The following is a 23,847-nucleotide window of genomic DNA, read 5'->3' on the forward strand; positions in this document are numbered from 1 at the left end:
ATTAGACCGCAAAACCTGAAAAACCCTCTTAACTTGCCAGACATGAGAGTCCCAATCATCCGAAAAAATCAGAATATCATCCAGATACACTATCATAAATTTATCCAAAAAATCGCGGAAAATATCATGCATAAAGGACTGGAAGACTGAAGGGGCATTAGAAAGACCAAAAGGCATCACCAAATACTCAAAGTGGCCCTCGGGCGTATTAAATGCGGTTTTCCACTCATCCCCCTGCCTGATCCGCACCAAATTATACGCCCCACGGAGATCAATCTTAGAGAACCACTTGGCCCCCTTTATGCGAGCAAACAAATCAGTCAGCAACGGCAATGGGTATTGATATTTAACCGTGATTTTATTCAAAAGCCGATAATCAATACATGGTCTCAAAGAGCCGTCTTTTTTTGACACAAAGAAAAAACCGGCTCCTAAGGGAGATGACGATGGACGAATATGTCCCTTTTCCAAGGACTCCTTTATATATTCTCGCATAGCAGTATGTTCAGGCACAGACAGATTAAATAAACGACCCTTTGGGTATTTACTACCCGGAATTAAATCTATAGCACAATCGCACTCACGGTGCGGAGGTAGTGAACCCAGCTTGGGTTCTTCAAAGACGTCACGATAATCAGACAGGAACTCAGGGATTTCAGAGGGAATAGAAGATGAAATGGACACCAAAGGTACGTCCCCATGAGTCCCCTTACATCCCCAGCTCAACACAGACATAGCTCTCCAGTCAAGGACTGGGTTGTGAGACTGCAGCCATGGCAATCCCAGCACCAAATCATCATGTAGATTATACAGCACCAGAAAACGAATAGTCTCCTGGTGATCCGGATTAATACACATAGTCACTTGTGTCCAGTATTGTGGTTTATTATTAGCCAATGGGGTGGAGTCAATCCCCTTCAGAGGAATAAGAGTCTCCAAAGGCTCTAAATCATACCCACAACGATTGGCAAAGGACCAATCCATAAGACTCAAAGCGGCGCCAGAGTCGATATAGGCGTCCGTAGTAATAGATGACAAAGAGCAAATCAGGGTCACAGACAAAATAAATTTAGACTGTAAAGTGCCAATGGGAACGGATTTATCAAGCTTTTTAGTACGCTTAAAGCATGCTGATATAACATGAGTAGAATCCCCACAATAGAAACACAACCCATTTTTCCGTCTAAAATTCTGCCGCTCGCTTCTGGACAGAATTCTATCACACTGCATGTTTTCTGGCGTCTTCTCAGTGGACACCGCCAGATGGTGCACTGGTTTGCGCTCCCGCAGACGCCTATCGATCTGAATGGCCATTGTCATGGACTCATTCAGACTTGCAGGCACAGGGAACCCCACCATAACATCCTTAATGGCATCAGAAAGACCCTCTCTGAAAGTAGCCGCCAAGGCACACTCATTCCACTGAGTAAGCACAGACCATTTACGGAATTTTTGGCAGTAAATTTCAGCTTCATCTTGCCCCTGCGATAGGGACATCAAAGTTTTTTCTGCCTGAAGTTCCAAATGAGGTTCCTCATACAGCAAGCCCAAGGCCAAAAAAAACGCATCCACATTGCGCAACGCAGGATCCCCTGGTGCCAATGCAAAAGCCCAATCTTGAGGGTCGCCGCGGAGCAAGGAAATCACAATCCCAACCTGCTGTGCAGGGTCTCCAGCAGAACGAGATTTCAGGGACAAAAATAACTTACAATTATTTCTAAAATTCTGAAAGCTAGATCTATTCCCTGAGAAGAATTCCGGCAAAGGAATTCTCGGCTCTGATACCGGAGCATGAACAACAAAATCCTGCAAACTTTGCACTTTCGTGGCGAGATTATTCAAACCTGCAGTTACACTCTGTAGATCCATTATAGACAGGTGAACATAGAGCCATTCAAAGATTAGAAGGAGAGAGAAAAAAAAGAAAGACTGCAGCATAGACAGACTGGCAAGTGATCCAATTAAGAGCACACTAACTACTAGAGAAAAAAAAAAAAAATTTTCAGCAGACTTCTTATTTCTCTCCTTTCTCAGCCAAGGATTTTAACCCTTTAGTGGGCCGGTCAAACTGTCATGATCTCCATGGCCAGAGAACTAGCATAAGCCTAAATAGGAACAAGCTCTTGGAAGATGTAACTATACTGACCATGAACTAAACCTACCGCATCATCTAGAAGTAGCCAGGTAGCATGTCCTACTTTTTATCCCTATATGCCCAGCGCCGGCCGGAGAACTAAATAATGCTAGCAGAGGGAAATATAAGACCTGACTCACCTCTAGAGAAATGCCCAAAAAGGAGACAGAGGCCCCCCACATATATTGGCGGTGATATGAGATGAAACAACAAACGCAGCAGGAAAATAGTTTTAGCAAATTTGAGGTCCGCTTTCTAGATAGCAGAAGACAGAAAGCATACTTTCATGGTCAGTAGAAAACCCTAACAAAACACATCCAGAAATTACTTTAGGACTCTGGCATTAACTCATAATACCAGAGTGGCAATTCCTGATCAACAAGAGCTTTCCAGACACAGTAACGAAACTGCAGCTGTGAACTGGAACCAAAATACAAAAACAAAACATGGACGAATGTCCAACTTATCTAGTAGATGTCTGGGAGCAGGAACAAGCACAGAGAGGCTTCTGATAACATTGTTGACCGGCAAGCATCTAACAGAGAAGCCAGGTTATATAGCGACACCCAGATCTAATCAGAACAGGTGAACAGGGAAGATGATGTCACAAGTTCAATTCCACCAGTAGCCACCGGGGGAGCCCAGAATCCAAATTCACAACACCGATCCAGCGATGACAGCGGGAGATCCAGCGACGAAAGAAAGTTCCAAACGATCTGCTACGACGTACGATTCTCAGCAGGGTCCCTGATCGCTGCTGCGTGTCAGACACAACGTCATGAATCGTACCGTCGTAGCGACCAAAGTGCCACTGTGAGACGGTACCCTAACTCTAATTCCAACCCTAACCCTAAGACTATGTGCCCACTTTGCGGATTCGTGTGAGATTTTTCCGCACCATTTTTGAAAAATCCGCAGGTAAAAGGCACTGCGTTTTACCTACGGATTTACAGCGGATTTCCAGTGTTTTTTTGTGCGGATTTCACCTGCGGATTCCTATTGAGGAACAGGTGTAAAACGCTGCGGAATCCGCACAAAGAATTGACATGCTGCGGAAAATACAACGCAGCGTTTCTGCATGGAATTTTCCGCACCATGGGCACAGCGGATTTGGTTTTCCTTAGGTGTACATGGTACTGTAAACCTGATGGAAAACTGCTTCGAATTCGCAGCGGCCAATCCGCTGCGGATCCGCGGCCAATCCGCTGCGAATCCGCGGCCAATCCGCTGCGTATCCGCTGCGTATCCGCGGCCGATCCGCTGCGTATCCGCGGCCGATCCGCTGCGTATCCGCTGCGGATCCGCGGCCGATCCGCTGCGGATCCGCTGCGTATCCGCTGCGGATCCGCTGCCGATCCGCTGCGGATCCGCGGCCGATCCGCTCTGTGTGCACATGCCATAACCCTACCCGTAACCCTAACCCTACCCCTAACCCTACCCCTAGTTCTAACCCTAGTTCTAACCCTAACCCTAGTGGAAAAAGAAAAAAAAAAATTCTTTATTTTATTATTGTCCCTATGGGGGTGATAAAGGGGGGGGTTATTTATTATTTTTTTTATTTTGATCGCTGTGATAGAACCTACCACAGCGATCAAAATGTACCTGTAAGGAATCTGCCGACTGGCAGATTCGGCGGGCGCACTGAGCATGCGCCGGCCATTTTCCAAGATGGCGGCGCCCAGCGAGGAGACGGCCGGACACCGGGAGGATCGGTAAGTATGAAGGGGTGGTGGGGGGGGGGGGTGTCGGAGCACAGGGGGGGTGATCGGACCACAGGGGGGCTTTATTCACACAAGGAGGGAGCGGACAGGAGGACGGGGGAGCCGGCAGGCGGACGGAGGGGACCGGAGGACTAACGGAGGACTGGGGGGGCGATCGGTGGAGTGGGGGGGTCCACTTAAGTATTTCCAGCCATGGCCGATGATATTGCAGCATCGGCCATGGCTGGATTGTAATATTTCACCAGTTTTTTAGGTGAAATATTACAAATCGCTCTGATTGGCAGTTTCACTTTCAACAGCCAATCAGAGCGATCGTAGCCACGGGGGGGTGAAGCCACCCCCCCTGGGCTGAAGCACCACTCCCCCTGTCTCTGCAGATCGGGTAAAATCGGAGTTAACCCCTTCACCCGATCTGCAGGGACGCGATCATTCCATGACGCATACGCTGCGTCATAGGTCGGGAAGGCACAGACTTTCATGACGCAGCGTATGCGTCAAAGGTCGGGAAGGGGTTAAAAATATAAAAAAAATAAAAAATATGTAAAAGTTCAAATCACCCCCCTTTCGCCCCAATCAAAATAAAACAATAAAAAATAAATAATACATACACATATTTGGTATCGCCGCATTCAGAATCGCCCGATCTATCAATAAAAACAAAGGATTAACCTGACCGCTAAATGGCGTAGCGAGAAAAAAAATCAAAGTGCCAAAATTACGTTTTTTTGGTCGCCGCGACATTGCATTAAAATGCAATAACGGGCGATCAAAAGAACGTATCTACACCAAAATGGTATCATTAAAAACGCCAGCTTGGCACGCAAAAAAATTAAGCCCTCACCTGACCCCAGATCACGAAAATTGAAGACGCTACGAGTATCGGAAAATCGCGCAATTTTTTTTTTTTTTTTTAGCAAAATTTGGAATTTTTTTTCCCACATAGATAAAAAATAACCTAGACATGTTAGGTGTCTATGAACTCGTAATGACCTGGAGAATCATAATGGCAGGTCAGTTTTAGCATTTAGTGAACCTAGCAAAAAAGCCAAACAAAAAACAAGTGTGAGATTGCACTTTTTTTTGCAATTTCATCACACTTGGAATTTTTTTCCCGTTTTCTGTTACACAGCATGGTAAAACCAATGGTATCGTTCAAAAGTACATCTCGTCCCGCAAAAAATAAGCCGTTACATGGCCATATTGACGGAAAAATAAAAAAGTTATGGCTCTGGGAAGGAAGAAAACGAAAAAACGGAAAAAGCTCCGGGGGTGAAGGGGTTAAATATAGGTTTTAACCTACAGATATGTGCCTCCTGAAATGATTATTTACTTTTTTGGCTGTGTTTATCATCGGTTGTTTTGATTTTTTTGTTATTTTTGTTAGATATAATTGATTCCTTTTGATTAATATATTCTTTTTTTCTTTTGTTTAGGTGGTTATTGAGACAGTTGGCTGACAGAGGGATTGGAATATATGAGGATGATATGGATGATGACCATTTTAAATTATTATAGACAGGGATATGTAAATATTGATTTCCCTCCCTTTGCCCCCCGACTGTCTCTTTATGTTCTCTCTTTTTTTTCTTTTTCTTTTTTTTTTTGATTAATAAAGATGATACGATGTAGTTTTGTGCTATTGAACACATTTAGCCCTGTATTGTTGTCCTCTTTATAAATTATGGATTTCATTTAGAAGCAGTCGCGACTGCGGCTGCGCGGCTTATCTGTGTCTCCTAGGAGATCCGGCCTGGTCGCGGTCACGTGGCGCTGCTGACGAGTGATGTGGGCGTGTGGTATCGTGGGTTGTGTCCTCGGTGCGATCACGTGCCAGGGGCGCTTCTTGGGTGCTGTGCGCTCGTGATGCGGCTCCGGTGGGACTTGAGATCCGGCTGGGTGCCTTAATGAATGACGCTCTTGGATGACGTATGTATGGCCGGAATAAGATGGGGCTTATTCTATTGGTAGATTCATATGCGCCGAAGTGTAAAGAGACCATGGGTAGGTATTTTGATTTGTTTGGCGCCTCTATTTTGGAATGTATCCTATTGGCTCTGCCATCATGGCATCTTGGAATAATTTACAAAGGACTCTGCAGATTGGTTGGAGATCCCCATGGAAACTTTGATGCACTAAACTGATTTGTTAACTAAATTGTAAGCAGTGTGTTATATTTTTATTTTTTACATTGTATATGTGATAAATATATGTATTTTAGAAGACATTGATTGCACATGTTTCTGATGTTTGTTATATATTATGTTTTGTGTTTTATCGTGGGCTTGGCTTGATGGTGATTGGTGCACTGCGTTGCATTCACACTATTTAAGCTGGTCCTATACACTGTACTGTATGCTTGAAAAAGACCTGTTGGTGGTCGAAACGTTGCTTCACTGTGGCAGAATAAATTCTTCTTTTTTAACTACTACACCTGGATGGAACGCTGTTCATCTGTTTGATTACGTCATCGGCACGGTCTCCCCCAGCATTGCGCTCCTGCGCAGGCGTACTTCTCTGCCCTGACTGCCCTCAGTGTCCCTGCCATCACTGGGTGAGATGTGAGGTACGTCTATTGCAGCATATGTGCGGAGCCCAACTCTTGTCCTGAACTATTCTGTAGCCAAAATACAGGTTGTAGGCTTTCCTGATGGTTGCCAAGTTTCGCCTTTGTGACGCAAAAGTGACTTCTCTGTATATGTAAGAAAAACTATCCGCTTTGTTAATGCAAGAACGAGGCACCTCTGAAAAAACATATAGAAACGTCAATATGCTAAGAAACTAAGCTAAGAAATCCTAAAACTGTATACCTTACACAGAGAGCTTTTATAACAGTAGACGCACTGTGTTATTTGTCTGAAGATGACATAAAGGACTGAATTTGAAGAAGAAATGGTGAGTGCCGCATTTTTCTCATACTTGCAGGGTGGACTTTGCATACCTATCTTGCTGTATTTCTTTCTGAATAGTGATACGGTGCCTTAACTTTCTAATATATTGAATTCAGCCAACTGTAGGGTTACGTCATCGGGGCAGAGTTGGTGTTTTTTGAAGATGATAGAATATTGAAGGCTCGATAGACTAAATCAGGGGTGCTGAATCTCTTTTCCGTTAAGGGCCATTTGGACAAAGTACGTCCTGAAGCTGGCACTGGTGTCAGGACGTAATCTTTCATTGAGAAGAAAAGAGAGAGAACATGTCCAAAATTGGGAACACCCGCAAGAGGTAAAGGATATACATTTTATTAACGAATCCAAAATAAACAATGTAAACAATTTCAAACAGGACACAGCAACAACAATATTATAAACATTTATAAAACCCCAAGGGTAAGTGTACTAGTCATGGCTTAGTATAGAGGCAGTGACAACCCAGATAACAACTCCTCAAAGCAGTACAGATTCATATAGTATGGCTCACAAAGATAATATATAAGCGAATTAGGTCACAACAATACAGTACTAAAGATCCCCAAAGCACGGTTATATTGGCTTATTCACAGTACCATATTGAACACGGAGGAATCGTTTATCATACTTTTCCTGGTAATAAGAAAAAGAGAGACCCAAATCCTCAGATGAAAAGATGTGGGAATCCTCAAGTTGGCAGGAGAGGGAGTGTGGGATGAACACCCACGCAAATCACCACGCTGTATGTGGCTTCTTCAGGGAAAATAGTGTCTAATTTGATTAATCACCTGAAAAAAAGAAGAAGCCGGCCGGCAACAGAGCAGAGAGAGAGAGCACATGGTAGCTGCCATCTTGTCAGCGTCCGTCTGTCGTCAATAGTCAATAAAGTCAGTTGATAGAGGGTGCACGTGCGGAGAACATCGCGTCGCACATGCGCAGTGGCTCAATAGAAAGAGTCTCACAGCGCAGGTCTGGGGAGAGCTGCAAAGGCGCGTGTGCCATGGCTTAGCAACTCTGAGCGTAACTAAATACAAAATGTAAGCCCGTAATGGAATCATTTGCACATGCGCAGTATTTCTGCAAAACCAGCAACGTTAGAGAGGTAAGTCCAGAGAATTGTATTAGGATTGAACACTGTCACGATTCACACCGTGACTGTCAAGATCCCTTAGCCGCTGCCTACAATATGTCACGGATTGGGGTGACCTTAGACCAGCAGACGGCTATCACATGTGCAGGGGGGCTTATCCTAGTTATCCCTCCACTGCCACAATGTGATGAAAAAAAAACACACGAGGCTATTGACCTCTTAGTTTACAGCAGGGGCTTATTTTAGGTATCCCACTGCTCTTCAGTATACCATGAACTGCAGGGATTTGTGTCTATCCCGCTTACAGTTCCACTTAACACTTGCAGCTCTCTGGCGCCCCCCTTACTCTCAGGTCAGATTAGGTACTGCACCTGGGGTAATTAGTCGCCAGAAAGGCTGCCTGCTATGTACTGGCTATTGGGCGCACTGCAGCAACGCGATAACTACTCCCACTCAGGCAGGAACAATAATTATCAAGCCGCAGTCGCTACAGGGACCCCCAAAAGCTGGCACACGGTCGCTGCCACCAGCTCCAATTGAACGGGTCTGGAGCAAACCCCAAAAAAAACCAGTAGCGTAATTCCCTTCAGAGACAGGGTACGGTTTAGGGCAGGAAGAACGAACTAGTATTAAATAATATACCCCATAAATGATTTTTAGGCAGTGTTTATAAAAAATATTTTACAAAGATGTTACAAATGAGACAATTGCAAATATGTACAAGGTAATTATAAAAATAAAAGGATTAAATGAAGAAAAGGTAACACTCACATATTCTCAGATCATTGCATTGCAGGCTAGGCTAGGAGAGCTTTCCATCTATCCCAGTGCATTGGCACTCGCAGTCTGGTCGCTTCAGGTAAAAACTCACAACTCTCCTCTCTTGGATGCCTGCCAGCACTTAAAACCTACAGTCTGTGACCTCACAGAAAGGGCTTGGTTTTCCAACTCCTCCTACCTCTTTGGTTTCACTAACTGGGCATTAAATATATCTGATGCCCGTAACTTCGCTACAGAACATAAAATAATCGCACCATACCCATCGTTCATCTCATAGTATCGTGGGCATTCCGATGAGATCAAATATGTCCTATTTGTCACGCACACTGACAGAGAAATCCCTACCTCTGTACCAGATGGAGCTACAAGCCTGTGATTAGAGTGATGCGTAGATCCTCCGAGTGTGATTATGACGATATATTTTGGTGTTCGTAACTTAAACGGTTTGCATAATATCTTCCAAAAACAGAACAAAGACCTTCCATGCGTTCTAGAAGTTTCTCTAACAGTTCCTGCTAACACAAATTTCTCTTGCAGCTATGCTAGTCGTAAATACCTTTCGTCAATAAAACTCCCCCACAAGGCAAGCTCTTCTACACAGACAGATAGAAACACAGGGAAGGAAAGAGAACCAGAGAGAGGGGGGGGGGGGTTTAGCCCCCGCATGCTAGCAAGAAAACTAACTTATGATATTTCATACCATATCGTGACAAACACATATTTAAATAACTGCCTACCAATTGGACTGGAAAAAAAATGGGGAAAGGGAAGCGCACAGAAAGTATGCATATGTATGCACAGCATCAAATATGAGACTAATATACATCGGAAGTGGTTCCCATGCATAGAAGCACATCACAGAAATCATCGCAAATGATGCAAATGGTCAAGATGTGGAGAACCAGGAAGGTTAATCCATAACATCACATGGTACATATGCTAAACCGCCAGTGCGTCTACAGTATAAAGGTCCAAAGTATGGAAAGCAAATGCCTATTGGATAGATATCTGACCGAACTATTCAATTAAGAAGGAGGGGGGCACCAAAAATATAGATGAATATAAGTTAGGTATGGTACTGTGAATAAATACAGCATGCAGACAAGCGCCAAGACTGGAGAATAAGTCCCAAGTGGGGGGCAATCAAAATACTGCAATCAAGTGTACGAACATACATGTGTATAAGCACATGTGTATACACATATAGATAGCACCCTATCAATAACCAATGATTCAAAATATTTAGAACAGTCCAGAGTGGTCCAGATAAATCCTGACTGCAGCTTTAGGGTAAAGTCCATGTAAATAGGACGGACGATTGAAGTAAGAGTAAGACGTGATTCCTCTCCGGATTGAATGTGCTTCCATCACAGAACAACAAACGCCAATGCCTGCTTGTCCAAGATGACCGAAAAGTAACTTGATGATGATTTTGCAAACATTGGTGTCCAATGGTAACCAAGTAACAAAATGTAAGACCCAAAAGGGTCAAAGCCTAGAAAAAATATAAAACGAGAGAAAAAAATGTATTTAAATAAATAAATTATCAGTTGAAGCATCGGAGATGCAAGATAAAGTAGCATGAGAATTTTTTGTGTCCATCCTAACCATAAAACCCAGAGAACGAAAATTCCTCATTTAAACTTCCAGGCGACATACTTTTTAAATGAAAATGCAGCGAGACTCCCGACGAAGAAGTTCCTTAGTTTGGTTCCCACCCCGAATGCTGACAATGACCTTATCCACCACCATTATACGTATTTTATGATGTCTACTCCCATGGTGTTCCAAGAAATGGGATGCAACTGAGGAGATGGGCTTACCCTTTTCCTTGTCCACCTTGGCTTTGCCGATATTCGAGATGTGTTGCTGAATTCTGCGTCTGATTTTTTGACTTGTGTGTCCCACATATATCTTTGGGCACTGGCAGACGAGAATATATATCACATTCCTTGATCGACAGTTGGAATAAAGCTTGGTTCGAATCATGCCTGGAAAAATCGGGAGAGTGGCATTGTCAGCTGCAATCATGTAAGGGCAGATGTTGCAGCCATCACATGGGAAGGATCCTATAAGGCGATTGTGCCCAGTCTGGTAGTTGGTCTTTTCAAACGACTTACAGTGAGTTGATCCTTTAGATTTTTTGACCTTCTGGCCACAATCCTGGGGGTATCAGAAATAAGCTGTCTTAGTCTTGGTTCACTGAGTAAGATGCCCCTGTGGACAAATCTGAACTAATTATCTTTCCTCCATCTCGCATATCTTCCCTACCTGATCTATCTATCAAAATAAATGAAATCACACTTTCCCCTGTGCCCAAAATCCGCTGCCTCGGAGTAACCCTTGACTCTGCCCTGTCCTTCAAACCGCACATCCAAGCTCTCGCCACCTCCTGCCGCCTCCAGCTCAAAAATATCTCCAGAATCCGTCCTTTCCTCAACCCTCACTCTACCAAAATGCTTTTGCATGCCCTAATCATCTCTCGCCTCGACTACTGCAACATACTCCTCTGTGGCCTACCTTCTAACACTCTTGCACCCCTCCAGTCCATCCTTAACTCTGCTGCCCGACTAATTAATCTCTCTCCTCGCTGCACTCCTGCTTCCCCTCTTTGCAAATCCCTTCACTGGCTCCCAATTTCCCAGCGTATAAAGTTTAAATTACTAACACTGACCTACAAAGCCATCCATAACCTTTCTCCTCCGTATATTTCCACACTAATCTCTCAATATCTTCCCTCACGTAATCTCCGGTCCTCCCAAGACCTCCTCCTCTCCTCCACGCTTATTTGCTCCTCATCCAATCGCCTCCAAGACTTCTCCCGAACATCACCCATCCTCTGGAATTCTGTGCCCCAACACATCCGGTTATCCACTACTTTTGGATCCTTCAAAAGAAACCTGAAAACCCATCTCTTCAAAGAAGCTTACAGCCTGTAAAGACCACACAGCCACCTCAACACCATTGGAGCTCCTGCAACCCTCGACCTACTGTCTCCTTAATCCTGTAGATTGTAAGCCCGCAAGGGCAGGGTCCTCTTCCCTCTGTACCAGTCAGTCATTGTTAGTTTTGTTTACTGTAAGTGATATCTGTATTTTGATGTAACCCCTTCTCATGTACAGCACCATGGAATTAATGGTGCTATATAAATAAATAATAATAATGATAAAATGCCCCAGTATTTACCCAAAATGCCATAGATATCCTCCCATTGGTTGTTATAAACTGTTATCAAATTAGTGGTACACAGTCCATCTCGAGTTTTTGGCTTTAATAAAGTGCACCTGTCACTGGCCAGGGAGTAGTAAAAGGACTTAGAAATTATTTTACAAGGGTAACCCCTCTCAGACAGTCGATTAGTAAGATCCCGGGCTCCTTCCCGGAAGCCAATATCGGAGCTACAGTTGCGCCTTACCCTCAGAAATTGACCTTTAGGAATGGTTTTTGCGTCGATGATGAGGATGGAAGCTCGTAAAATGCAGGAGGCTATTTGTAGCGGTCGTCTTGCGATATAGTTTAGTCTGAATCCAGCAACCCACTTTCATTGCAGACGCCTCAGCATTCAATAGTGAACACTGCGTGCTCATGCTCACAAAGAAAGAAGAAATTAATGGGTCGGCGGCCGGCAAAAGTGCTGAAGGAGGTTATCGAGGGCCGTAAACGACAGATTCCACACCCCTGGACTAAATAGATGATGTAATAGACGAGCTACTAATAATGCAATAATGATGGTGAAATAACAAAGACACAATTTTTCTACAAGCAGCATGAAAGTTCTCATACATATGTACAACCTCTGGATCTTGACAATTGGAGCCAATCAGCATAAAAAATTGTATTAGCTTGCTGATGTGGTGTTCTGCAGGTAAATAGCATTATTAACCCGCCTGGCGCTGGCACTTCCCTGAACGCTGCGGGGAGAAAATGATTTTTATTCCCGCCAGTGCGGACTCAGTCACCACTCTGAGTATCCAGAGCTGCGGCTGTAACCGCCCCCCTTGCGTTGATTGACAGCCGCAATGCAGAGCCAGTGTCAGACTCCGAGCAGTGACTGAATCCGTACTGCCTCCGTGACTTACACTGGAACTGTGCCAGGGGGAACAAAGTTCATTTTCTCACCGCAGCGTTCAGGTAAATGTCTTCACCGGGCAGGTTAATATCGCTATTAATTTGCACATTAACCCCATATCTGCAGGTAAATAAGAGTTTTTTCTGGTGACCAGTTCCCTTTTTAGGCATCATATTTTTTTTCAGCACCACAAAATTAGTTAAAGCAGTTGTCCCAGTTCTGAGATAATCTTATAACTGTGCCCCTGTTGTGTACAGTGTAATGGTCGCGTCCGACCATGCAAGGACATGATCTGATCCTACCACAGCTCCTGGGCAAGGGAGGAAGGAAGAGATTATACAGACATTACAGCACGGGATCACAGATGATTCTTTCTTTGAAGTAAAATATTGTTTAAAAACAGTCAGGGAACTATTTTATCTCACAGAAAGAATCATCTGTGATCCCGTGCTGTAATGGCTGCATACTCTCATGCGTCAGTATGCAGCAGGGGCACATTGATAAGATTATCTCAGCACAGGAACATTTTATTTAAACTCGTCCAATTGTGGAAGTTATTATTATTCCAAGATTTATTGATTAAAATTAACTCATAGCTCATAGAATCTCACAGCTTTCAGTATCACCTCTATGCTGATGACATACAGATCTACCACACATTACCACCCTACTAACCAGAATCCCACAATGTCTGTTTCATCCTCCGCTAGCTTTCTAAAACTTAACATGGACAAAACAGAATTCATCGTCTTTCCCCCATCTCACGCAACCCCCCCAACAAACCTATCCATTACAGTAAACGGCTGCCCACTCTCCCCAGTCCCACAAGCTCGCTGTCTCGGGGTAATCCTGGACTCTGATCTCTCCTTCAAACCACATATCCAAGCCCTTTCCATTACCTGCCGCCTTCAACTCAAAAATGTTTCCTGGATCCGTACATTCCTCAAGCAAGAATCTGCAAAAACCCTAGTTTATGCCCTCATCATCTCCTGCCTGGACTACTGTAACCTTCTGCTCTGTGGCCTCCCCTCGAACACTCTCGCACCCCTCCAATGTATTCTAAACTCTGCTGCCCGACTAATCCACCTGTCCCCCCAGCTATTCCCCGGCCTCTCCCCTCTGTCAATCCCTTCACTGGCTCCCCATTACCCAAAGACTCCAGGTCACAACCCTAACCATGACATACAAAGCCATTCACAGCCCGTCTCCTCCATACATCTGTGACCTCGTCTCCCGATACTTTCCTGCACGCAACCTCCGATCCTCACAAGATCTCCTTCTCTACTCCCCTCTTATCTCCTCTTCCCACAATCGCATACAAGATTTCTCTCGCGTATCACCCCTACTCTGGAACCCTCTACCACAACACATCAGACTCTCGCCTACCATCGAAACCTTCAAAAAGAATCTGAAGACCTACCTCTTCCGACAAGCCTACAACCTGCAGTAACCACCGATCAACCAAACCGCTGCATGACCAGCTCTATCCTCACCTACTGTATTCTCACCCATCCCTTGTAGATTGTGAGCCCTCGCGGGCAGGGTCCTCTCTCCTCCTGTACCAGTTATGACTTGTATAAGATTATTGTACTTGTTTTTATTATGTATACCCCTCCTCACATGTAAAGCGCCATGGAATAAATGGCGCTATAAATACTAATAATAGCTTCTGTTCTTGGGACATCGCCTTTAAGTTCAACTGTTTTCGTCTCTAAAACAATTTGGCTGTAGACCTTTAAAAATTAATATAAATTTTGATATTTTAATGAGGTATCTGCAGTTTAGAAAAACTCATAACGCTATAAAATTGCAGTGCCCACAATAAGGATTTGATGAGTTTTGGTGTTGCAGCATCTCTGCACCTATTAGGCGACCACACTTAGAATACTGTGCACAGTTCTGGTCTCCGGTGTATAAGAAAGACATAGCTGAACTGGAGCGGGTGCAGAGAAGAGCGACCAAGGTTATTAGAGGACTGGGGGGTCTGCAATACCAAGATAGGTTATTACACTTGGGGCTATTTAGTTTAGAAAAACGAAGGCTAAGGGGTGATCTTATGTTAATGTATAAATATATGAGGGGACAGTACAAAGACCTTTCTGATGATCTTTAATCATAGACCTGAGACAGGGACAAGGGGGCATCCTCTACGTCTGGAGGAAAGAAGGTTTAAGCATAATAACAGACGCGGGTTCTTTACTGTAAGAGCAGTGAGACTATGGAACTCTCTGCCGTATGATGTTGTAATGAGTGACTCATTGCTTCAATTTAAGAGGGGACTGGATACCTTTCTGGAAAAGTATAATATTACAGGGTATATATATTAGATTCCTTGATAAGGCGTTGATCCAGGGAACTAGTCTGATTGCCGTATGTGGGGTCGGGAAGGAATTTTTTTCCCCATGGTGGAGTTACTCTTTGCCACATGGGGTTTTTTTGCCTTCCCCTGGATCAACATGTTAGGGCATGCTAGGCTATGGGTTGAACTAGATGGACTTAAAGTCTTCCTTCAACCTTAATAACTATGTAACTACTTGTGTTTTTTTACATACTTTTTAATCACATTTTTGACTGCAGTTTTTGGCGTGTCATGTGTTAACCCCTTCCTGACATGCACCGTACTAGTCCTGCTCTGTGGGAACTGCGTTCCTGCAAACCGCAGTACTAGTATGGCGGCACGATCGCGCGGTCTCACGTTGAGCGCCGTGGCGATCGCGTACGGGTGTCAGCTGTATGTGATAGCTGACACCTGCAGCAATGCCCACGATTGGTGCTAGCGCCGATCGTGGGCATTTAACCCCTCTGATACCGCTGTCAGTAGTGACAGCGGTAGAGAACAATGGCGCAGGGAGGGGGCGCCCTGCGCTCTCCCACCGGAACACCGCGATGCGATCGCGTTGTTCCGGTGGTCTCCATAGAGACCCCGGATCCAAAATGGCCGCGGGAGTCCTTCTGGGTCCTTCAGTGAGGTGGCTTGTCAGTGCCTGCTAAGGGCAGGCGCCGGCAAGCCTGCACTGCCTGTCAGATCGCTGATCTGACACAATGCTATGCAAAGTGTCAGATCAGTGATCTGACTTTATATAGTAATGTCCCAACCTGGGACAATGTTATAAAGTAAAAAAAAAAAAAAATAGAATGTATAAAAATATTTAAAAAAAATTCCCCAAATAAAGAAAAAAAAATTATATTTTTCCAACAAATCCATTTATTTATGTAAATAAAAAAAAAACAATAAAAGTACACATATTTGGTATCGCCGCGTCCGTAAACGCCCGCTCTATAAAACTATCCCACTAGTTAACCTCTTCAGTGAACACCGTAAAAAAAAAAAACGAGGCAAAAAACAATGCTTTATCATCATACCACCGAGCAAAAAGTGCAATAAAATGCGATCAAAAAGTTGGATAAAAATAAAAATGGTACCACTGAAAACGTCATCTTGTCCCGCAAAATATAAGCTGCCATACAGCTCCATCAGCAGAAAAATAGAAACTTATACAGTACAGACCAAAAGTTTGGACACACCTTCTCATTTAAAATTTTGTTCTGTATTTTCATGGCTATGAAAATTGTACATTCACACTGAAGGCATCAAAACTATGAATTAACACATGTGGAATTATATACTTAACAAAAAAGTGTGAAACAACTGAAATTATGTCTTATATTCTAGGTTCTTCAAAGTAGCCACCTTTTGCTTTGATGACTGCTTTGCACACTCTTGGCATTCTCTTGATGAGCTTCAAGAGATAGTCACCGGGAATGGTCTTCCAACAATCTTGAAGGAGTTCCCAGAGATGCTTAGCACTTGTTGGCCCTTTTGCCTTCACTCTGCGGTCCAGCTCACCCCAAACCATCTCGATTGGGTTCAGGTCTGGTGACTGTGGAGGCCAGGTCATCTGGCGTAGCACCCCATCACTCTCCTTCTTGGTCAAATAGCCCTTACACAGCCTGGAGGTGTGTTAGGGGTCATTGTCCTGTTGAAAAATAAATGATGGTCCAACTAAACGCAAACCGGATGGAATAGCATGCCGCTGTAAGATGCTGTGGTAGCCATGCTGGTTTCCCTTAGTTAGGGGGAAAAAAAAATGTATTTCCATTTTCCCATTAGGGTTAGAGTTGGTGCTAGGGTTAGGGTTGGTGCTAGGGTTAGGGTTGGTGCTAGGGTTAGGGTTGGGGCTATAGTTGGGGTTAGGGTTTACATTACGTTTACAGTTGGGGTTAAGGTTGGGATTAGGGTTAGGGTTGTGTCTGGTTTAGGGGTATGGTTAGGGTTGGGATTAGGGTTAGGGGTGTGTTGGGGTTGGGGTGTGTTGGGGTTAGGAGTGTGTTCGGGTTAGGGGTGTGGTTAGGGTTAGGGTTGGGATTGGCATTAGGGTTAGTGGTGTGTTTGGGTTAGGGTTGGAGTTAGAATTGGGGGGTTGCCACTGTTTAGGCACATCAGGGGTCTCCAAACGCGACATGGCGTCTGATCACAATTCCAGCCAATTCTGCGCTGAAAAAGTAAAACGGCACTCCTTCCCTTCCGAGCTCTGCCGTGGGTATCAGCGTACTCAGGACAAATTGGACAACAACTTTTGCAGTCCAATTTCTCCTGTTACCCTTGTGAAAATAAAAATTTTGGGGCTATAAATAATTTTTGTGGAAAAAAAAGATTTTTTATTTTCACTGCGTTATAAATTTTTGTTCCAATTCCAATATGCTGTCACTTGTGGGAGGTTTCTACTGTTTAGGTACATCAGGGGCTCTTCAAACGCAACGTGACACCCGCAGACCATTCCATCAAAGTCTGCATTAAAAAAAAGCGCTCCTTCCCTTCCGAGCTCTGCCATGCTCCCAAACGGTGGTTCCGCCCACATATGGTGTATCAGCGTACTCAGGACAAATTGCACAACAACTTTTTGGGTCCAATTTCTCCTGTTACCCTTGGGAAAATAAAAAATTTGGGGCGTAAAGATCATTTTTGTGAAAAAAATATGATTTTTATTTTTACGTCTCTACATTATAAACTTCTGTGAAGCACTTGGGGGTTCAAAGTGCTCACCACTCATCTAGATAAGTTCCTTAGGGGTCTACTTTCCAAAATGGTGTCACTTGTGGGGGGGTTTCCACTGTTTAGGCACATCAGGGGCTCTCCAAACGCGACATGGTGTCCGATCTCAATTCCAGCAAATTTTGCATTGAAAAGTCAAACGGCGCTCCTTCCCTGCCGAGCTCTGCCGTGTGCCGAAACAGTAGTTTACCCCTACATATGGGGTATCGGCGTACTCAGGACAAATTGCACAACAACCTTTCATGGTCCTTTCATTCATGTGAAGCACCTGAAGGGTTGATAAACTTCTTGAATGTGGTTTTGAGCACCTTGAGAGGTGCAGTTTTTAGAATGGTGTCACTTTTGTGCATTTTCTGTCATATAGACCCCTCAAAGTCACTTCAAGTGTGATGTGGTCCCTAAACAAAATGGTTTTGCAAATGTTGTTGTAAAAATGAGAAATCGCTGGTCAGCTTTTAACCCTTATAACATCCTAAAAAAAAATTATGTTTCCAAAATTGCGCTGATGTAAAGTAGACATGTGGGTAATGTTAGTTATTAACTACTTTGTGTGATATGACCCTTTAATTTAAGGGCATAAACACTAAAAGTTTGAAAATTGGGAAATTTTCAAAATTTTCGCCAAATTTCCGTTTTTTTCACAAATAAATGCAAGTCATAACGAAGAAAGTTTACCGCTATCATACAGTACAATACGTCACGAGAAAACAATGTCAGAATCACCAGGATCCGTTGAAGCGTTTCAGGCTGGGGTCACACTGGAGTTTTAAACGGCCGAGTGCAATGCGATAAAAAATCGCATTGCACTCTGTTCAGCTATGGGGCAGCTCCCAGCAGCCAACTTTTTGTCGGCCGTTTTCTTCGGTCTGAGACAATCGCAGCATGCTGCGATTGTCTTGGACCGAGGAATACTCTGGGCTCACTCGCACCCATATGAGCCTATGGGTGCGAGTGAGACAACGCACATCACTTGGATATCATCTGAGTGCTGTGCGATATAAGCGGACCCCAGCAATGGAGGAGATGGAGAAATTAATTTCTCCGCCTCCTCCGCAGCTGTGCTCCGATCCTCCCTGTGCGAGAGAATCGGAGCACATACGCATGACACTCGGCTCCTGCTCTGCTGCGAGCAGGAGCCGAGTGTCATTAGCATATCGCATCCGATGCTCTCGCAACGGATGCAATAAGCTAGTGTGACGCCGGCCTCAGAGTTATAACCTCATAAAGTGACAGTGGTCAGAATAGAAAAAAATGGCCTGGTCAGGAAGTTGAAAACAGGCTTCGGGGTGAAGGGGTTAAATAAATCTGCTTTGTTTCTCATACTTTCTGGTATTTGGCTTTGACACAACTTTATTGATACAGCCGTGTGGATTACATCCTTTTTTTACCTGTGTATTTTCCGCGTCTAATTCAATTCTGTAGGGAAAATCTGCATATAAAAGAGAACTTGATATGTTGCGTAAAAAGACGCAGGAATTTCTATAAATCCCATCCACTGTGCTGGGTCTGTATGACTCATGTATTTGACGGAGCATCAAAAGCTCATCCTGAGAACACAACCTTAGATACTCCTGACATTCTGGTATGTTGGTGCCAAACTGAAGGCTAACCTGGAACTTCTCAGACCAGAAGGGAAGACGGAGCAACTAAGGATGACCCATGATGAGACTGAGTAAGGAACCCGTGGAGGCTTATGTATCAGTGGGGCGATCGCATGAAGACTAAGAAGCAGGTCTGTCTTCTTGACTGTACAGTGCCGAGGAGATGGCATCTGGCCATAGGTCTCCACTGCAGCAGAAATGAAGCATTACAAGCCGGTCACATAACTGTGCCTGGTGCTGGCCTTTAATCAGGAGCAGGACGCAGTTACCACAAACGTCAGCTATTAACAGCCAAAAATCACAGAGGATCAAAGTGTTACTACATTGTGGGTCTTTATTGACTTCTTGGAAGATGAACGGAACCGAATCATCACCAATGAATCTGTAGAAAAGTTCACTCTATGGGCTTCCTAAGGCCACGTGGCCCCAATGTTTTATGACCTGGTGCGTCCTTTATTACTGGTAACATCTCAGGGATTAGAAAGTTGTGAAAGAGAAAAGTGAAGACAAACAGGATGAAGCGTCCACTCCTCGACTTACGATAGAGGAAAGTGAGGCAGAAATGACAGCAAAACCCCGGAGAGTATAACAGCGAGAAGTGACATCTCTACACGGACGGTCAATTCCTGGCACATTTCTATAGCACATCGGATTCTGGATGGTCCTGAGCGTGGAAATCGGATTCTGGATGGTCCTGAGCGTGGACTCATTCACACGACTGTGGAGGAATCGGACAGCACTTGGACCAATATTATTCAATGGCGCAGTGTAGGTGAGCAGTTGTTTTCGCTGACTGAATCTGTGTGTGAAAATAATTGCATCATGCATCATTTTTTTCTGTAAATTGGCTGAGACTCGCCCGTTCTAGTCTTTGCTTCCATAAAAAAAAACAAAAAACAGAGCTACAGTAAAGCTTCCGACTGTTATGGATATATTTCAATTCTGTAACAGGAAACTGTGAATGGTCGTGTAGATGATTAATAGTGAGTGCTGTAAAAAACCTGAGTGTACAAGGATGACAAGTGAGAGGAAAGTACTCCCGCTTTCCTGCATGAAGCAGAACCATTTCTTATTAGCTCATGTGAACCTTCCCTTTCTGTGATTTCTGCTCAGTTGTGATATTAGGACAACGGCTCGATCAATGACTGTGTAATCCCTTATTTTTTTAGAGTGAAATTTTTTCATCATTTTAGTCTTTTCAATGCTCTCGGAAGTTTCTAATAGCTTCAGATATCTGACTAATAATATAATAATAATTTTATTTCTACAGCGCCAACATATTCCGCAGCACTTTACATTTTAAAGGGGACTTGTACAGACAATAAAAGACATTACAGAATAACAATAATCACATAAATCGGCAGAGGAATGAGAACCCTGCTGTTTGCAAGCTACAACCTATGAGGAAATAGGGAGACATGAAAGCTGGATGATAGCAATTGCTTGTATTCTACGATCAGGCCATCAATTTAGTACAGACACAGAGGACTATTAAACGCATGGAGGGTGTGAGAACACATGATAAAAGGGTCCTGGTTTTGAAGAAAATTTTGCATGGGCAAAAAAGAGATAGTTAGATAAGTATGTTGAGGCGGTAGGCCAGTCTGAAGAAGTACGTTTTTAGGGCTCGCTTTAAATTGGGGATATTGGAGATTAAGCTAAGTGTTCTGGGTAATGCATTCCAAAGAATTGGCGCAGCACGTGAGAAGTCTTGGAGACTGGAGTAGGAAGTTGGATTATTGAGGATGTAAATCTTAGGTCATTAGCAGAACTGAGGGCACCGGTAGGGTGGTAGACTGAGACAAGGGAGAAGATGTAGAGTGGTGTTGAAGCATGGAGCGCTTTGTGGGTGAGAGTGATACGTTTATATGGAATTCTGTAGCGGATGGGTAACCAGTGCAGTAACTGGCACAGGGTGGAGGCACCAGTGTAACTGTTGGCGAGGAATATGATCCTGGCTGCTGCATTCATGACAGACTGGAGAGGGGAGAGTTCTATTGCTGCAGCTGAACCTTCGATCCTGCGGGTTCAATCATGAAGAAACTTACAAAATGTTTTCCTGTGAAGTTGCTAACAATGCTGTTTGTGCACCCCATGACCTCAGTATCCAGACTACAGGAAGGCAACAGAACCCTGAGGCTGTGGAAGAGTAGGCTGAGCCCCATGTGGATGACAGTGCAGGGCTCATGTAAGGCTCCTGTCCAGAACCCCTAGAAAAATGGTGAATGAAGCAGCCATACTGTGGCACATGTAAAACTGTAATACAGATATGTGCATGAGCCCATACCCAAAAAAAGGACGTTCTCGAGTCAACCAACACTTTTTGGAGCTGTACTGTCCCCTTTGTGATATTTGTGAATCTTGTATTCCCTGCCTTAGCATCCATGTCATAAATAAACTGTAGTGGAGTATAGTGGAGTAAATCTGGAGGAAGCGTGCAGAATTATCGCCCTCGCTCTCTGCCCTCGCCAGTCTATTTTAGTTACAAAGAAAAACATTTGTTTGCCCAGCAATCCACAAGTGAGCTGTTTCTGGAAATTATCGTTAAGTACATACATAAAACAATTTAGTGCGGTCACCTGGCTTGTACGTGTCTGAGCGACGAGCGGAACGTGCACAGGCATTATACCGACTTCCTCCTCTTACTGTAAAATATAATAACTCTTTTAGTAGCTGTGAATCTCGTGAATATGTTATTATATGTCTTCTACCCTGTAAATCCTGAACGTAAACATTTTCTCCAAGTAATAATGGATGTATGCAGAGCAGGCTGACATTTAATGACGGTGGCTATAAAATTGTAGGCTCGTCCTTATAATGACAATTCTGCAACTAAGACTGGGCTCAGATCAGCGTATGAAAAGTCGTCTGATTGTTATCAGTCTTTTCATTAGCCCGTGTCTGTATTTAATGTCCATGTGACATTCCGTTTTTATACTTCAGCATTTTAAAATGTACACGATCAAATATAGTTTAATAAGTTAATAAAGGCAATGCGTCAATTATAATAAGATTCTATATGGATGTTTAATATGGGATGTGATTTTTTTTGAGCAGCCGTAGATTTGAATGTGCTAGTGTCTTACAATATAAGGAGCAGACTAGTGCATGCTGCGATTATTTGTCATCTGATCAGCCCTATTGAACTACATAGGTCAGTGTGCAGTCGGAGTGCTAGCCGATCTTTCTAAAGGTACCTTCACACTAAACGACTTTGCAACGATAACGATAGCAATCCGTGACGTTGCAGCGTCCTGGATAGCGATATCGTTGTGTTTGACACGCAGCAGCGATCTGGATCCTGCTGTGATATCGCTGGTCGGAGCTAGAAGTCCAGAACTTTATTTGGTCGTCAGATCGGCGTGTATCGTCGTGTTTGACAGCAAAAGCAACGATGCCAGCAATGTTTTACAATGGTAACCAGGGTAAATATCAGGTTACTAAGCGCAGGGCCGCGCTTAGTAACCCGATATTTACCCTGGTTACCATTGTAAATGTAAAAAAAAAACCAGTACATACTCACCTTCTGATGTCCGTCAGGTCCCTGGCCGTCTGCTTCTCGCACTGACTGTGAGTGCCGGCCGTAAAGCACAGCACAGCGGTGACGTCACCGCTGTGCTCTGCTTTTACTTTACGGCTGGCCAGAGCTCACAGTCAATGCGGGAATCAGACGGCCAGGGACCTGACTTACTTCAGAAGGTGAGTATGTACTGTTTTTTTTTTACATTTACAATGGTAACCAGGGTAAATATCAGGTTACTAAGCGCGGCCCTGCACTTAGTAACCCGATGTTTACCCTGGTTACCCGGGGACTTCGGCATCGTTGGTCGCTGGAGAGCTGTCTGTGTGACAGCTCTCCAGCGACCACACAGTGACGCTGCAGTGATCGGCATCGTTGTCAATATCGCTGCAGCGTCGCTTAATGTGACGGTACCTTAAGGATATGTTCTCATGATGAGTCACAGATTTTTTGCACCATTTCTGCTCCTATTTTTGCGTTTTTCTAGTTGGGTTTTTACATGTGGTTTGGATGCAGTGGTTTTTGTTTCTTGTTGGTCTGACATGTTTTAAACAAAGATGCTTTGTTTTTTATACTTCCTCGTATTTGTCTTTGCCAAAAATTTGTTGAAACAGTCATGTGGAGATTACATTTTTTTTTTCATGCGTTTCCATCACAGAATTGCTCTAAAAAAAATGTATGTGTCTTTTTTTACCTGCTGACTTTCCACATCTAGTTTACAGTAAGTCTATGGGAAAAATCTGCACATAAAACTCAGTGTACCTGCAAGGAAAATTGACATGTTGTGGATTTGAAATATGCACCACAGGGTAGTTTACGCTGAGTAAAAAAGAAGCACAGAAGGCAGAGGATTTCTAGAAATCCCATCCACTCTGCTTTAATTGTAAGACGCTGCGTTTTCGACAGTGAAAATACACAGCATCAAAAACTCGCCAAAACTCATTGTGGACACATAGCCTTAGTATAGGTGCAA

The 23,847-nt window shown here is 43.9% G+C and overlaps 1 long non-coding RNA gene across 1 annotated transcript in view; it reads right to left on the reverse strand.

Moving 5' to 3' along the window:
• Positions 1 to 9,349: 9,349 nt before the first annotated feature.
• LOC143809022 (uncharacterized) overlaps positions 9,350 to 23,847 on the reverse strand; it is a 36,656-nt gene continuing 22,158 nt past the window's right edge. Inside the window, exons 2-3 of the long non-coding RNA XR_013222026.1 lie at positions 10,455 to 10,622; positions 9,350 to 10,126 (exon numbers count right to left, since the gene is read on the reverse strand). This is a non-coding gene — a long non-coding RNA (uncharacterized LOC143809022). The remainder of the gene's footprint in view (positions 10,127 to 10,454; positions 10,623 to 23,847) is intronic.

The sequence above is a fragment of the Ranitomeya variabilis genome, chromosome 2, assembly GCF_051348905.1.
Source record: "Ranitomeya variabilis isolate aRanVar5 chromosome 2, aRanVar5.hap1, whole genome shotgun sequence".
NCBI lineage: Eukaryota > Metazoa > Chordata > Amphibia > Anura > Dendrobatidae > Ranitomeya > Ranitomeya variabilis.